General features: G+C 33.5%; 1 protein-coding gene across 1 annotated transcript in view; it reads right to left on the bottom strand.

The window, feature by feature from the left end:
* Positions 1 to 13,750, bottom strand: part of LRP1B (LDL receptor related protein 1B) — a 1,560,879-nt gene that overhangs the window by 1,358,677 nt on the left and 188,452 nt on the right. The gene's annotated exons all lie outside the window — the stretch shown is intronic.

Genomic DNA, 13,750 nt, shown 5'->3' with positions numbered 1-13,750 from the left:
ACTGTGCAAAGTACAGCCTAATTTCTCTTTGCTGCTTATAGTAAATGAACCAGATAAGAAATGAGGGAGTAGTTCTTCCTCAAGACCGTAACATAGTTTAATACATGACATTCATCATTTATTGTATATGTCCTTCTCTCTACTAGAATGTAACCACACAGGGCAGGACTCTTAGTCTGTTCTGTTCACTGATATTTTCCAAATACCCTGACACTCATAGATATTCAGTAAGTGTTGAGAAATGAAGGGAATTAATGCATTAGGTGGAAATTTTTACACTTAGCCCACCAAATTTTATGCTTAAATTTTCCAAATAATTTATAAAAAGTACATATTTAATATAATTATTGAAATAAAAAAATAATTTTTCTCCACATCCTCTCCAGCATCTGTTGTTTGTTGGCTTTTTAATGATTGCCATTCTAACTGGCGTGAGATGGTATTTCAATGTGGTTTTGATTTGCATTTCTCTAATGACCAGTGATGATGAGCTTTTTTTCATGTTTCTTGACTGCATAAGTGTCCTCTTTTGAGAAGTATCTGTTCCTACCCCAGAACTTAAAGTCTAATAAAAATATAATAATTTTTAGTCTCTAAATAAAAACAATTTACATAAGTATATTGTGTTTATAATAGATGTACTAATATAAAAGAAATTAAAATTAAACTAGTGATGGTACTTGAAACAAAAACTCTCACTTAATTTCCTTGAAGAACAACAGTTAAAAGTTTCAGAAAAAGAAAAGAACAGGGAGATACAAATTTGAGGCCACATATGAAATTGATTCTCAAGTAAGGTCTCAGCATTTATTCCTAGAATAAGATTTGGTAACAGCTGGGTTGACTTTAATGGCATAAATCCTATAAACAGTAATAGCAAATGAAGATCCAATCTTCCATAGAATATATAAAGGCCATAAAAAATGATGACTGTCTTTATTCTTAAGTTAATCAAACTGCCACCCAAATCCCTGTTGTTTAAAAAAATGCTGTATAAAATGATATAGACTTTATATGAACAATTCAATATGTTACACAATGAAGACAATAACCATATTGACTCCCCCACTGCCATTTTCTCTTCAGGAAATTTCATACATGACCATACCTACTCATTTAAGAATTGCTGACTCTCTGCTATCAATTAGTTTAAAAGTCTCTCTTCCTGTCATATTTGCATATACCTGACTTTCTTGCAAGGAAGATCTTTAATTTACACTAATCATTCAATAGAAAGATATTTTATAGATTTACAAAGGCTAACAATTATCTAATTCATGAAAATATGTATATTCTAGGAAATATTTATTTACATTTCTCAGATTTATAAGCATAGTTCTTTTAAAAACTTGTTTTGCAAATACCAGGTAACACCTTAATGCTTACTGCACACAAAAGATTTCAAACATCCCTCTGTGGCTGCTAGTTTGGTACTAAGACTTTCAAATTAATCACTATATATCTCTGGTGTACATTCACTCTTTACTGCTTTTGCTGCCTTATTCAGTATCACTTCTAAGTACTGTTTTGTTGAAGCTCTTCAATTGCCACTCTAATTTTTCTGCCTTCTTTCTCCCACACTTCACTACCTACAAATCATCATTCAAAGAGCGGTCCTCTCCCCAGATCTCTGCTTGGGCAATCAGACTTATTCTTCAAGTTCTTGCGTAAACGTTAACACGTCTGCCATGTCTCCACCAACTCCTGCAGGTAGTGTTATTCAGTCTCTATCTTTATTTCATTTTATTTTAGCATTGGGGTGTATCTCTATAAAATAGCTTACTGTATTTTGATTATATTTTGGTGTCTGCATTCCAAGTGGAATGTGTGCTCGTAAAGGCAAGAACTGTGTATTTTTTACACACTTATCTCTAGTGATTGAACAGAGCCTTTCAAACTTCAAATCTTCAATAAATACTTTTTAAACAAACATACAAACAAAAGTTTAGGGAGAAGAAAAATCAAGTCAACTGCTCTGTGTGCGGTTGCTATGTAAGTCAAAGTGTTGTGGAAAATAAACAGACTAACTTATATGAGCATCTTTATTTCTATGGGTGCAATTTCAGGAGTCTAATTTAATAAGGTGAGGTATCATTTGTCTGGACTACACGATAGAATTGTGCATATTAGCCTTTAAAGTAATTTTCAGAGATTAATGTGGTTATTTTTATATCTATAAAATTTTCTCTTGATTTGTCATATCTGTCAATGCTTTCCTTGCTTAGCCAATATTTTCTTAATCTTTTCTCATAAGATTATGGTAAGAGAATATGCATTTTTCTCTTCAGATAATACAAAATGAGTTATTCAGTAATAAGTGTTCAAAGCAAATCCTTCTACAATACTGACAGATTCACAAGATAGAGCAAATAGAAGGAATTCTAGGCTTTAAAAAATGTAATTAATACCAAGTTTACTTTTTGTCACTTTTTATTTTACTTTTACAATGTAAAATTTTAAACACTCAAAAAAAGTAGAGTAGTATAAAAACTCCCACGTATACAAGCAATTAACCTTAATAGTTATCAGTATTTTCACCTATCCTAGTGATTTTATTCTAAGACTTAAAACAAAACAAAACAGGAACCTAACATTTATTTATTAGTAGTTTTATAGGACATCTAGGCTATTTTTTCAAGAAAGAAAGTGAAGACATGCTGTGGCCCCTATTGCAATGAAAATCAGAAAAACGATGCTTGAAAAATGTCCAAAGAAAAGTCCTGAGTGTTTGCTATATATGAGTCAATATGTATGCACTCATGGTCATGCATTTATTTTGAAGTCTGAAGGGTAAGGAGACAAGACTTGCCCTTAAGCAGAAAATTTTTGTCCTTTCTCTGCTGTGTGTGTGTGTGTGTGTCCCACAGTCATTTATTGTCATTCTTTTACAAATTGGTGGTGACAACGATAACAGCAAAAGGCAACTGAGAATCCTAGCTCCTTCCACAGATTTCTATAAAAGTTGGATATTCCTCTGCCTTGAGTTCATTAACTAATGAAAGTTCTATTTATCTCAACTTCAAACAAATGTTTTATGTCTTTTATGTGCAAGACAAGGTCAATCTTTTTTTTTAATAACTCAATCATTCACTTATTACTTCATTCATTGAACATTTAGGGAAACATTGTTTCTCCTCCATTTCTCTAATTATGGATAAACTTATAAATAAGCAATACTTTGATCAAAATCAAAACTAAGTGCCATGAAAACATCTATAAAAATAAGTAGATGATTTATGTGACCACCTGTTTGTAGTCTGTCTCTCTATTCAGAAAGTAAGTCAGGATGCTACTACAATAGTCTATCAATAAGAATTAAACTTTAAGAATAGCAGTGGAAGTACAACACACCTGGTGCAACATTTGGTGTGCTGAGCTTACCTGATCCTTCTGTCTTTAATCTCTGCTGCTGAATATATGGACCTCATTAGGTCCATACTTCTTCACCTCATGTGATAGGATTAAAGTGGGTAACTGAATAAGAAAGTCTATCCAGAGGCTGAGCCTTGCCAATCAGTTACTTTTTCATGTTACAGAATTTGAACTTACAGATAAAGAGGAAAATACAGTATATATTGATAGCAAGACAGAAGCAAACTTGTGTAGTTCAAGTGAGTTGCATTAAAGCAAAACTTTATAGGGAAGATTCACGGATTTTATCTGCTATGGTCTCCCACGGCTGTCTTGAACAGAATAACTCACCTATTAAAGCCCTATTGATTTCTACTGAGTTAGTGCTTCCTATCTTGTTTGATTTCTCTATATAATTACTTAAAACCTTTATGCCACTCCCCACCTCAATCTGCTTTTCTTGAGCCTTTTTGGGAAATTTCTGCTTCTTATAATCATAGGGCTTGACCTTGAATAGGCATTATCTGCTGAACCACTGTCCTATCTCTATTACTGTACTTAGCACTTCCATTTATTTTCATATGTTTTACATAGTAATCTATGAACTCTTTAACAACCAAAAAAGCTAATACTTTGTATTTTATTCCCATATCCATCTTACACCTTGGGACATTACTGGGCTGAATAAATGTTTGTTAAAATACTAAATGATCAATGCATATTAGAGATATTGAAGAGGTAGGATCTGGGGGAAATTATATTTGATTGGATGAAGGGAAAAGAAACTTTTAGATGATTCTGAAATTCAATTAATTTGCATTATAATCTGCCTGTCTGATTAGTTTTATTTAAATATGTACTAGGAAATTTTATTTCTTAAAAAAAGTGTAATAATCAACCACATATTAAAAATGATATTAAGAATCTGTGAGTTTGTGAATTAATAAATCCAAATTATCTCTAGCTTAGTTCAATAAGAGTAGCAAAACAGCAATGTCTCTTTAGAAACACAAGATAAGATTAGAGGATAGATGCTTGGATTCTTTTGATACATGAGATGAAATTGGCAGAACACAGGTACAGCTTTTATTTATCTCTTAAGGAAGCAATACCTTCTGGTAGAATCCTAAGTTGAGAACATGATTCACCCACTCTAAAATCATCCTAGTAACAGATTAAAAGGGGTTAATGTTGATGATTATCTGATATAATTATTTCATGCTACTCATAATTGACTATTTTTTTAATTTATTATTATTTTTTTTTAGGTCTCACTCTGTCACCCAGGCTGGAGAGCAGTGGTGCAATCATAGCTCGCTGTAACCTGGAACTCCTGGGCTCAAGTGATCCTCCTACCTTGGCCTTCTGAGTAGCTGGAATTACAGGCAGATGCCACCATGCCCAGCTATTGAAAAAAAAAATGTAGAGATGGGATCTTGCTGTGTTACCCAGGCTGGTTTTGAACTCATGGCTTCAAGTAATCTTCTCACTTCAGCCTTCCAAAGCTCTTGGCTTGAGTCATCATGCCCAGCCATAACTGGTTAGATTTTGAATTCAATATACTTTATATATTCATAAAAAGTCTATAAAGAAGATTAGCAAATAGGCAATTTGTGACATATACTGTCCCTCTCTATGAACAGCTTTTAACAAAACTATTATGTAACATTGATTATTTTAACAAGTTAATTGATAAAGACACGACTGGCTGCATCTCTCAAAAAATAATCATTTAATTTCCCTAAATCATGAAATAAATAGAAATGGCATGTAGTAAAGGCAATACAGGTTTTATTCTGTCTCTAGGAGTTCATTTCTGACATATTAGATGAGAAGGAAATGATGTTATTTCTATGCTGTTATTTTAGTGAGTCAAAATAATTTTCTGACTTTTCATAAATGCATTGAATATGTTAATACCTATTTTATAGAATTATTTTCTGTTCGAACCATTCAAGGTAGAATAATAGACACAAAAAATAAATATATTAAATCACTGAAATCCCCTCTCTTACTCTGTTTTTAGCACTGTTTTGGCTTTTCTTTTCTTTCTTTTTATTTTTTTCACTTATTTAAATGAAGACACTTTTTGAGAACCCATTTGGTTGAAGTCTCAGTTACAGTATTGATTTTTTAAGTGGCTTGTATCATTCAGGTTAGTTGAACATACTGGGAAAGTTTCCAGACATTGGCAGAAACCCAAACTGAACTTTCTTCCAAAAAGTCATGAAGAATTTCATTAACCTTTTAACAGAAAAAAAAAAAAAAAAGGTATATTTCTCATTTGTTCAATTCTAAGGCCATGTATTCCCAGGAGAACAAAAAAAGCCAGACCATAGCATGATGCTTTTTATTTACATCAGTGTTTGTACTTTGAAAAAGTAAAATGTTAAGATTGTCTCTATAGTCAGTAACACAGACCTGGTGAGTTCCAACCCTCATATGTTTTACATACATTGAATGCATGTGAAATTGTATATGCCTACAATACCTTAGAATGATCATCAATGCTCATATTGTTGCTGAGTCAGTACAATCTTTTACAGGTCTTTCTAAATTGGCAAATTGAGAAAAAAAATTAAGTGGAAAGGAGAAAAGTAATATTTATGAATTTAAAATAATTTAAATTATTTCTTTTTGCAAAATTAACATGAATAATGATGAATTCTGATCATTGCCTATTGTATTTGGGATAAATGACTTGATAAGACAAAAAATACCAGAGAAGTAAAGTTAGAATTAAACACAGAGATGAATTCAGGCAAAATTTTATCATCGGTGTTATGCAAGACTTAATTCATGAAATGAATTTTCTAGACATAAATGAACTTACAACATATTCTTTTAAACTACAAGCAGGATTAAACTAATCGTAGAACTGTTTCAGGGATGTCAAAATTAAGGGCTATTTGGACAATAATTGATAAATCTCAGTATTTTCCTAAACTCATGAAAACCTTAATACATTTAAATATTTAGATTTAGTCAGAACTTTATGCAGCACCGGAGGCCGAAAATGAAATAGTTCCTCTCACAATTTTATCATAGATATTTCTTTCACAACTTTGAGTTTTGGGGTTTGATGTGAAAATAAAAGAATAGGGAAGATATTCTAGAGGAATAAGTAAAAAAGTAAAGAAAATGTGGGAGGAGAAGTAGATCCAAAAATATAGGTGAAATATTATTTGTTACTCTTATTTATTTATTTATGAGTTGGATTTTTGCTCTTGTTGCCCTGGCTGGAGTACAATAGCTGATCTTGGCTCACCACAACCTCTGATTCCCGGATTCAAGTGATTCTCCTACCTCAGCCTCCTGAGTAGCTGGTATTACATGCATGCGCCACCATGCCTGGCTAATTTGGTATTTTTAAGAGAAACAGGGTTTCTACTACCTGGTCAGGCTGGTCTCAAAATCCCGACCTTAGGTGATCCACCTGCCTCAGCCTCCCAAAGTGCTGGGATTACAGGCATGAGCCACTGTGCCCAGCTCATTAATCTCATTTTACAGAAAGGGATTTATCTAATTAATGGATAATTTTATTCTTAAATTTAGAAAAATGAGAATTCAAAAATTCTACATTATACATTTAAATTGCTTATCTATGAACATCACAGCATGTTTCCAATTTTTAAATTTCCTTATAGAACTTAGAATAGTACATTTAAAAAAATGTTGAATAAAGAGAAAGTGGATTCTTTTTGATTTATGTGACTTTCATGTCAATTACTGTACTCAACTTCCTTGTTAGAATTTGCACATCAGCAGGTATTATGGGTTTCTGCTACAGATCTTTCAATATATCTACTTAGAAACTGCCCTTTGAACCTCAACTTCTTGCTATCACATCTGTAAAGTAATTCACAATACAAATGGTTGTATTAACTATTCCAGAACTATGTAAGAATCCATTTTTATTGACATGCTGTGTATCCATACATTTTCTCTGGAAAGTAAAGAGGAAGAGTTCATTGTCTCTACAAATAATATCAGGCAAATAATTAAAAGGATTGCTAGTAGCTATCCTATTTTTTGTGCTGCTGGGATGACATTCTGATGTTCTCTAGGTAGCTGTCCTGCTGCTCATTCCAAATTTGTCAGGTTATTTGGCACCTGATTTGACCTTAATGTCTAGGATGAACTGCTGAGCTATGAAGTGTTCTGATTTTTTGGATGCTTTGCCAAATTCCTTCCCCAACCCCTGCCACCTTTAAAATAACAAGGTCAATCACACAAAAGAAAGATGGCAGAGTTTCAGTTCCAATGATGCTGATTATCAGCATAACACATATGGTTCAGCATGACATCAACTTGTCCTTGAAGACTACATCAAGTCCAGCTGGAATTGGCTAAGATAAAGCAATTATGAATAAAAGTGCCTATTTTTCTAAAGATACCTTTCCAACCATCTAAAAAGGTGCATTTTAAAATCTGTCTTCAAACTATAATCACTTAATTTTAAAAAATCACTTTTAAAGAAACCATTAATGTTAACTCACATTGGCCATAGTCAAATGAAACTGAAATCAATCAAATACATTTCAGAGTTTTACAATTTATTTGTTATGGATCAGTTGAGTCATGCATCGGTTGTAAAGATGGTAAAACAAGCAACTGTTTGTGGACAATGGTATATAATGCTCTATACCCTAAGGATTCCTTTCTTACTATTTTGACCAAGCAGAATCCAGAGAAGTGCTTTCTTATGAAATAATTTATACCTTCATCTTTTACTCATTACTTAAATACTACCTTTGTTTTATCTTTTCTAATTTCTTGATAGTGATCCTCACTGTTCTCAAGGTACAGGTTTTGTAATTTAGTCTTATATACGTTCACTGAAAATACCCTCAATATTACCTGAACAGATCATGGTTTTACCTTAGACTTCACCCACTTTGGTATAGAGTAACAAGTAAGCAAAATGATACCACGAAGTTCTGATCCCCTCTTCACCTGGGCAACATAGAGACATGTTATGACTTCTAATGCATACAGAAACAAGATTAGTACATAATACATACATAGCATGCAAGGAATAAAATTAGTATATTGTATATACATTCTACAGTAAGTTATCCACATAGTAAGTAAATCTTCATTTGAGAACACTTAAAGGCAGCTAGTAGGGTACAAGTTGTTTTTTTATTCATCCAAACAAAATTTTTATTACCGGCCAGTCATAGGCATATTATTATACAACCTGAGTAGATATATTATAGAACTTTAAAGTAAAACAAATGTCAATAATCAGCTAACATTTTATACAAGAGGAGAGTGATGTCCAGGGAGGTTAAGTAACACATCCAAAAGTATCAACAGCTAGTTGAATAAAAGAGGACTAGAATGTTGATGTAATCCTTTCCATAAAACTGTGGTTTATCTTTGTTTGGAATAGCTAATATATACTTTTTATATCTATTTTGAAGATTATTGTTTTGATAATACAACAGTATTAAAAATACTGTTGGCAATATATTTCCCTGTTTATACGTTCTATCTATATATCGACCTATATATCTATGTATCTATCTGTACTTATCTATTGATTGATATAGGCCCAATAATATGCCAACAGATCAGCAGATTTACAATTTATAGCTACCATTTTCAAAACCAAACTTTATTTTAATACTATTCATTTTTCCCTCTCCTTTTTACAAATGTAACTCATGAAAGGGTTGAAATTTAAAACAAAAATAATGTCTCCTCCTCCTAGTAGCAAATTTGTTCTATAATAATTAAAGGTAGAGTAATTCAAATTAACAAGTTGTTTCATTGGTCTTCTCACTTTTTAAGTCACAGAATATATTCAGCTGATGAAGTTTTCAGTAAGACACCAACACAATACCAACATGATTCAGCAAAATCGTATGTAATTATTCAAACATGAAATGGTACCTTGACTGAGGTAATTAATATTATACTCAATGATAGGGTATTTCAATTGCCTGAGATAATGGATTTTTAAAAAATGTGTTGAATCATATATCCATTCTAATTAGGGCTAAGAAAAGTCAGAAGAAAGTCAGATGAAAAGCATACTAAAGATATTATGAAAACATCTCCTACGCAATTTTTTTCTAATTTTTCTAAACAAACTCCTTTGTGCTTCTATTTTGTACACTTATTTTAACCTTTTATCTCTTACTGAAAGAATGTAATCTTCTTGAGAGTATATACCCTTTTTTACCTTTTTGTTCCTAGGCATAGTACGTGATTGACTTAGCACTCTATACATCTATGCTACATAAGTGAATGAATAAACTAAATAAATATATTATGCATTTACATGTGATGTTAGATATCTAAAAGTCTGTAGTTACTTTTAACAGACATCAGTGTTACATAAACTTCACTGAGCATACGAATCACCTCGGATTTTTATTAAGAATACAGTTTCCCAGGACTCTTTCTTGAGAGTATTGGGTCTTGACTGGGAGCCTATAAGATTAAAACTGCCCTAGGGAAGCTTTATGATCAGGTAATTTGAAATAATCTAGAGAATTCCATATTTAGATTGAATCTTTCAAGAGCATTAAAAAATATATTTAACTTAACCTTATATTGTTTATATTTTACATGGAATAACTAATTATTTATTCTCCTTGATTTTATGAGAAGATTTCACACAGCAAATCTTTGTTCAGTCCCTATTTGGAGGTTCTAGACATACAGAGGTTTAAACACATACTACATGGCTTTACAAAACTGATAGCACATAAAGAAACAAACATTCAAAAATAAATTATAAAAGAGCCCAGAAGTAGACCCACATAAATACAATGGATTGACATTTGACAAAGTAGTAAAGGCAGTACGATGGAGAAAAGATAGTTTTTTATCAACTCGTGCTGCAACAATTGGAATCCACGTTAAAATATAAATCTAGACTCAGACCTCACACACATCACAAAAGTTAACTTGAAATAGATCACAGACCTAAATGTAAAATGTGAAACTATGAAACTCCTAGAAAATAACATAGGAGAAAATCTAGGTGACCTAAGGTATGAAGATAACTTTTGAGATACAGCACTAAAGATATAAACTATGAATATAATAATTGATAAGGTGAACTTCATTAAAATTAGAAACTGCTGCTCTGTGAAAGACAATGTCAAGCGATGTAGGAGATCAGTCAGGGTGGTGGGAGAAATTATAAGGAAAGATGCAAACCTTCTTGAAAGGCTGGGAGGTTTTGCAAAAGCTTCAAAACAGAATAATAGTTGAAGGCAGCTAAATCCTCTTACACTGAGTTTGAGGGTAAAGGATAGATAACAAGGGAATTTAAAGGAATTTATCTAGATAAATTTGTTTACTTATGTCTCAGGAAACCGGCCTCTGATTATCCCCTTGAAGGACTGCTCTCTACTTGGGGGATTGGCAATGTTAATTACCCACAAATTGTTTTTGTGCCAGGCCTTTGTCATCAAATCTGTACTAAATAAACAAAAACAACTCCAGCTTATTTGGGGCTGCACTCTCATTGGTGGTGCTAAGCCCTGCAGTCCCCTAGCCATGCTCTCAGGCAAAATACCTGTGTCTGCGTACTTCCGTCACCTGTCACTTGGCCAGATTCTGTGAGACAGACTCTGCGAAGAGAATGAGAAGCCACAGACCAGAAGAAAACATTTACAAAAGAAATATCTGCTAAAGGACTATTTATCAAATATACAAAGAACTCTTGAAACTCAACAATAAGAAAATGAACAACTTGATTCAAAAACGGGCAAAGGATCTAAACAGACAGAAGATGGAAAATAGCATATGAAAAAATGTTCAACATCATGTATCATCAGGGAACTGCAAATTAAAACAATAATAAGTTGCCACTAAACACCTATTAGAATGGCCAAAATCCAGAACACTGACAACACTAAATGCAGACAGGAATGTGGGGCAACAGGAGTTCTCATTCATTGTTGGCGAGAATGCAAAATGATACAGTCACTTTGGAAGACGGTTTGCCAGATTTTTCCAAAACTAAACAAATTCATACCATACAATTCAACATTTTTGCTTCTTGAAGGCTACACAAATAGTTGAAAACTTATGTGCACACAAAAGCTTGAACACAAATGTTTATAGCAGCTTTATTTATAACTGCCAAAATGTAGAAGGAATCAAGATAATCCTTCAAAGGTAACTGGATTAGTAAATCAAGGTATATAGTGACATTGCAATCTTTTCCAGTTCTAAAAAGATGCAGGTATCAAGTAATTGAAAGACATGGAGGAAACTTAAGTGTATGCTACTAAATGGGGAAAGTAAATCTGAAAAGACTACATACTGTATGGTTCCAACTATATAACGTTCTATGAAAAGCAAAACTATGAAGACAGTGAAAAGATCATTGGTTTTCAGGAGTTAAAGAGAAGGGATGAATAAGTAGGTAGAGCACAGAGGATTTTAGGCAGTGAAACTAATCCATGATACCACAGAAGATAATATCACTTTACATCTGTCAACATCTATGCAATGTACAGTAGGGGTCCCCAACCCACAGGCAGTAGACCAGTACTCCTCTGTGGTCTATTAGGAAGTGGGCCACAGCAGGAGATGAGCTGTGGACCAGTCAGCATTACTGCCTGAGCTCCACCTCCAGATCAGCTGCTGCATTAGATTCTCATAGGAACACAAACCCTTTTGTTAACTGCGTATGTGAGGGATCTAGGCCGCATGCTCCTTATGAAAATCTGATGAAAAATATAATGCATTTGAATAATCCTGAAACCATTCTCCTCCACCCCGGTCCATGGAAACACTGTCTTCCAAGAAACATAATTTCATAGTTATGGTTAATTATGGTATATCAACATAATTTCATTGATTATAACAAATGCATCACCCTGGTGCAGGATATTGACAGTAGGGAAGGCTGGTGGGAGTCGGGAGGTCAGAAAGTAGAATTAAGAACTCATTGATTTGATGGATCAATGGAGATAAAGCTCAATTTTGCTGTAAACCTAAAACTGCTCTCAAATTCTATTAACAAATAAATTACAATACTATGTGGAAAGATTTGACATATTTTGAAGGTTCATAGGTAATCCACAATGAGGTAGCTGGGTAAAAGTGTAATCAGTGTCTCTGATAAGAGAGTAGGACTCTAGGACTCTGTAATTTGTTGTACTTATAAATCTTCACTCAGACTTTACATTACAGAGCAACACCACCAACAACCAAATGCTACTTTTCTAATATTTCTTGTGACATTGGTAATAATAGATGATGAAAATCAAATGGTAAGCGCAACTTCCTTTTGTGCTTGATATGATGGATCAATGGAGATTAAGATAAACATTATACTAGATTCAGAAAGAAGGTAGGTCTCAGAAAACTCATTAGCAGTCTTGTTTTCCTAAGCTTATCTCTGTCTCCTTATTGGTCAGTCATTATAAAAGCAAAGCGTATTCACTCTCTTAATGTTGGGTAAGCAATGAATAGGATGTAAGAAAACAATTTTCTTGATGGAAAAGCTGATGCTTATAACAGAATTCTGCTGTGGAGTGGCTTATGAAATTTTTAGAAGCAGGGTTTTAAGAGTAAACATGACGAACGAGGTAAGGTAAATGTCTATCAGTCTTCAAGCAAGATTGCCTAGAGTGGAGGGGGAAGGGCAGAAGCTGTAATTATTTTCTGCTAGAAACAAGTTTTTAACTTTTTTTTTGAAATAGGGTCTCACTCTGTCACTCAGGCTGGAATACAGTGGCACAATCTCGGCTCACTGCAGTCTCTACCTCTGGACTCAAGCAATGCTCTCACCACAGCCTCCCAAGTAGCTGAGGCTACGGGTGCATGCCACCACACCCAGCTAATTTTATTTACTTTTTTAGAGATGAGGTCTCATTATTTTGCCAGAGGCTGGTCTTGAACTCCTGAGCTCAAGTGATCCTTCTGCCTCAGCCTTCCAAAGTGCTGGAATTACAGCTGTGAGCCACTGCACCCAGCCTGAACCAGTGTTACATGAGGATGTAAATACATTATTGCCTTAATTTGCACAACCAATCTATAAGATAAGCATATCTCCATTTATACATGAGAATCATAATGTCCAAAGATCACACTTCGTAAGAGACTAAGCCAGATCTCTAAGTGCTATTTTTTTTTTTTTTCAAATTTACTATGATAATGACTCTTAATATGCCTGTGGGTCTTTTGAAAAGCAAGATTTATAGTTTGCTAATATTTTAAATGCCCAATTCATTTTTACCCCTCCACTTGCTATAGTAGTCATTTCTAAAAGGGAAAAAGGAAGGAGGGGTACAAGGAAGATGGTGGGAAACCACCAAATCAAAATACAGTAAGCTACTTGAAATTCTACCATCTCCAGATTGCTCTATTTAAACACTGCTTCCCACCCGCCCCCCAACCCCCGAGATGAAGTTTCGCTCTT

This window comes from Aotus nancymaae, unplaced genomic scaffold (genome assembly GCF_030222135.1).
Source record: "Aotus nancymaae isolate 86718 unplaced genomic scaffold, 86718_ANA_hifiasm-v0.15.2.pri h1tg000029l, whole genome shotgun sequence".
Taxonomy (NCBI): Eukaryota; Metazoa; Chordata; class Mammalia; order Primates; family Aotidae; genus Aotus; species Aotus nancymaae.
This window is presented reverse-complemented; position numbering and strand designations above follow the sequence as displayed.